Genomic DNA, 4,709 nt, shown 5'->3' on the forward strand with positions numbered 1-4,709 from the left:
AAAATGAAAGAAAGAAAAGAACTTGTCCAATGGAACAATTCTAGCAAGTGTGACATCCTGATTTGGTTATTATCCTAAAAGAAAGAATCTTATGGCTTTTTTGGAGGGTCACAAGGCTAAAGAACAGAGCAGAATTGTGCCCCCTCCCCTCTGGACCAAAAAAAAAATGTGCTGCCTCTGTTGCAATCTCTTTGGCAGATGAGCAAATTAAGTTCTATCCAAGAATTTATATGGTAGAATTTTAATTTTGGTGATTTGCACCAGCTTCAATTTGGTCTTTAAGCTCAAAAGCTGCCCATGCTGCCTTTTTGGGGTGTGGCTCAATAAATTTTCTGTTGTAGAAGTAGATGGATTGGAAATTTGTAAATTAGGAAATGTAGAAATAGAGTGAACTAGAAATTGGTAAAGTATTATGCACATCGTAAAACCATATTGAATTTTTACTTTTTCTTCATAGTTGCCATTGTTATCCCCTCTTAGCTCTTCTGATTATTAGTAATGAGGCTGCTTCTTTGTGAGAAATCTTCCTTTCTACTCTTGCAAGATTTTGGGCTCCTCTTGCTTTACATGTCTTTCTCCTGAAAAAGTTCAACAGCGCTCATGAGACATCCAAGTAATAACATCAGAATTTTGTCATTTCTCTTTGGTGATGTAAATTTGAATGTTGAACCTAAAACCCTTTGTTGTAAGTATATTATGGTCAAATCCTGATTTGCCAGTGTTTGAATGGGTGTCTATTTGTGAATAGGGTACAAGATAGATGCAGGCCTTGTACCTCAGGCACAGAAAGCTGCAGTTGGAATTCCAGCCATCGTAACGGTGCAGTATAGGTCTAAAATCGTCTTCTTCTAGTGGTTTGCACTTCCTCTTGATTCAAATTCCCACCTGAGAGTAGTTTATGGATCACGACAGAGCTTTTGGATTCAATTACTTGCAAATAGGTAATACTTGAGTAGTCTTCTTCCTAGTCATTTATAGTTTTGTGTGTGCTGGAAATCTTGATTCTCTTCTATGCATCGTGTCTTACCTAGGGAATTTAATGAACTTAATGTTACAGGCAGATCATATAAATTTGCAAAATACAATAGTATTTTCATTGTTTCTTGTCTTGTCTTGATCTCTGCAAAAAGTATATTAGCAGTAGCAGAGAAATGTTCCTCGACACCCAAAAGTGAGCTAACCTGATGCATTCCATGCATCTGGTGGCTCTCATGGTTAGTAAGGAAGAGGGTAAGCTTGGGATTATTGCCCTAAAAGTTCTTATATTTGTGGGGAAGTCATGCAAAACAGAGGATAAGCTTGGGATTATTGCCCTAAAAGATGAGGGAAACCTTGAGTTGCAACTAACTGCTCCATGAAACCATGTAAAGGTTGGTGGTGATTAAGGCCATGGCTTAGGCTTATGCAACTACAGAAGAGCTGACTTTATGATTAATGCTAAAACAAGTATGTGCACTGGTCTGTCAGGGAAATTGGAATCATGTGTTTTCGGAAGATTTTTTTGGGGCAGCAAGGGTTGGTCACTGAATTGACAAGCTTGTTGGTTCTAATTTGAGTGTCAAGTCACCTGGGTCTGACCCGGCTTGATTAACAGGTTTACATGGATTGATGGCATATACCTGTTGGTTGCTAAACCTGTGGATGACTCATCCTACATGGTCTCCTTGTTGCAAGCAAAGAAATCACTCCCGGGCACTGTCTTATAACATTGATCAGATTGAACCTGATTGCACTGCCCATAGAATACAATGGGGTTAGACGAAGGATGATAGTATGTATGTCTCTGAATTGTTTGAGAAGATTTTGGCAAAGCAGATGCACCTCCTCCTTTGAACCATTCATTGATCGACAAATAGGGGGCTGTTCACCTGGATAGGAACAATTCCCGATGTCTGTTTTTTTTTTGGCAATAATCATTTCTGGGAGGGTGAATGCCAGGTTCCACCATAAGGACTGACTTTTAGCTAAATGTTGTTTCTCCTTTTGTCAGACAGAATTCGGGTATGCAATCCTCCATGTTTGGTTATCAAAGGATTTCTCAGCCTATAAAACTCAGAACCAGGTTTGGCAGATAGAGAAGCTCAGATGGCGAACATTGCTGTAGTTGACGTTGACATTCTTCTTGTTGCTAAAACTTTCTGGTAAGAGTATACTTGCCTAGAATGAGGAGAAAGTAACTCATGGTATGATTAAAATAGTAAGTTCTTGGCAGCAAGATCGAAGGAAGAAACTGCCACATTCACAATTAGTAAAAGAGCTTACCCCAAATTGGAAATTGTTACTCAGCCACTCAGTCACTTGGGCGAGCTAATAATAGATGAAGTTGTTATTAAATGAAAGAAAAATCAAAGTCCTACAATAGATGATGATACTAATCTCCAAAGGAGCCTCTGCTTCAATCTTGATTACACAGGTAGAGTCGATGATGTACTACTCCGCAAAGGTGGAGCTGTTGAGAAAATGGTAAATGGGCTGCTGACAATCACTGAGTGAGAACCTCGTCTCATCGTCGTTAACTATAACGACTTTCATAGGATTCACTCAGAACATCCCACAGAGATTAGTTTTCTCCAGCTTTTACAGTAGGCCCATTCTGCACATTCTCCATTGAAGGTTGGAACTGGAACCACATGGTATCCTTAGCCATTGCCGACCACCCTTCCCTTCTCTCTTCTTTCTCTTACCCCCGATTTCTTTTTCTCTCCCCTGGTCTCTCTCTCTTAGCCTTCCCCTAACTCTTTATAATCTCCACTTGCATCGAAGCAAACAGCCCCGATGACAATATGAAGAGTAGACTGATGAGTGGGGTGCACTAAAGAATATACGATTTAGGTCGGTAGAGTGAGCGATGGTGGTGGTGGTGGTAGTAAAAGTTCAAGCTGCTCTTGCTCCCTCCATCAGAGAGTTAGGGAAGTAGAGGATATGGGCAAAATTAGGGAAGTAGAGGATATGGGCAAAATTGGTTTTGTGGAAATTGAAGGTACTTCAAACATAACATTTGTGAAATGTGAAGTACCCTAAACATAATATTTATGAAATGTGAGACAATTTTTCTAAATGTCAAGTACCTCACATATAATTTACCCTTTAAAAAAAAAAAATCTTTGCTTTCAAAAGATTGTTAAAAAAAAACTAATCTCCCATTGTTTCAAGAAGACTTATGTTTTGGAAAAAATCCACATTTTAAGGAGGTTTTGGTGGAAACATTATAAGGAGGTTAATGCATTAATCATCCATTAAGCTCATATAATAGAGAAACAATTACAACAAATGAATTCAATAGATGTGTGGATGACTGATTAAGGGGATTATAGAAAATCTAAGAGAACTTTATATCCGGGTAATTAAAATGGACAAACATTTTAGGACGGTGAAAATCTCAAGCAGGACCATCTTTTTGCTTGAGATTGAGGTAGTAATAATAGCTACTGGATTGATTAACTATCTCATAAAATATTAAAGGGCTAAAAACCCTGTCCTCTTGTGTGGTCCTTGCATTTGTGTGACAATGGGAGGTCATACAGCCGCACTTGAGAGAGGGTGGGGGGAGAGTTGCCATTTTTTCATGTTTGTGGGCATAGAGACATGCAAGCGGTCTGGGTTTTTCTCTCTAATATTAAAATGCTAAATACCAAATAGATAACAAACAAATAGGCCAAACTACAGAAGGACCCACAAAACTGACAATTTGACATGACCAATGCAAATGTTGCTGCATGACCGAAACCCTATTTTTTTGGTAGCCATGACCCAAAACTTCTGTTTAGTGATTCATTCACATCAATCCTCCACATGTATAGTAATCTTATGTCTTACTAGACAATGATGGCAATAACAAAATAAGATTCAAAGAGGACATTTGCATAATTAAAACAAGGATAGATTAAAAAAATACTGCAATGATCAACATAAATGCTAAATGTTAGTTTGACCTAAACCTAATCGCCTAAGTAATCTCATTGCTCCAAGCATCCCAAGTAGGTAGCTTCGATCATAAAATAAGAAACTCTTGGTTTATTCATCCAAAAATAAAAAGAAACTCTTGGTTTTTTCTGGCAAGAAATGAGAGAATCATTTACCTGATGTATCTGTCTTTGTCTTCCCAATAAGCAGTAAGCAATAGAAGAAAATGAGCATAAAGGAAATATGATATATCATTCCGTCATCGGTCACATCTTAATAAACTATTTCTACTGCATTTGAGGAAGCTGGTAATATCGATATAGGCCGTTCCCACATCAGAAATTCCCGCACTGATTTCTAAAGCAGCTTTCGTGCAAGCAAAGCCTCGTACGACCAACCAATTCAAGTGCAGGATAAAAAATTCTTGCATAAAAAAATACTTCTTAAAATGCTTTATATCCTGCACATAATTTCCCTATCACTATCATTGCAGTTGCCATTAAAGATAGTTTGCCCATAAGGGTTGCAACTACTTGACCGCAATCCAGGCAGCAGCCAAGTTTTGGTCAAGAAGATGCATTGGGCAAAAAGTAAAAAGAAAATGGTCAACTTTTGCCATTCACCCAGTTTGCATCCTATGTGAAATTGGTTCTGACAAAAAAAAAATGTTTCATCCTTTTTATTCGAAAAACCTCAGTTACAAAATGCAATAAAGTTAAAAAGAATAAAAAATCTAAAATAATTGTATATGTTACAGAATCACAAGTTTCATTTTATTTTTTTGGAGAAATAAAGGGGGGGGGGGG

This window comes from Macadamia integrifolia, chromosome 3, assembly GCF_013358625.1.
Source record: "Macadamia integrifolia cultivar HAES 741 chromosome 3, SCU_Mint_v3, whole genome shotgun sequence".
Classification (NCBI taxonomy): domain Eukaryota; kingdom Viridiplantae; phylum Streptophyta; class Magnoliopsida; order Proteales; family Proteaceae; genus Macadamia; species Macadamia integrifolia.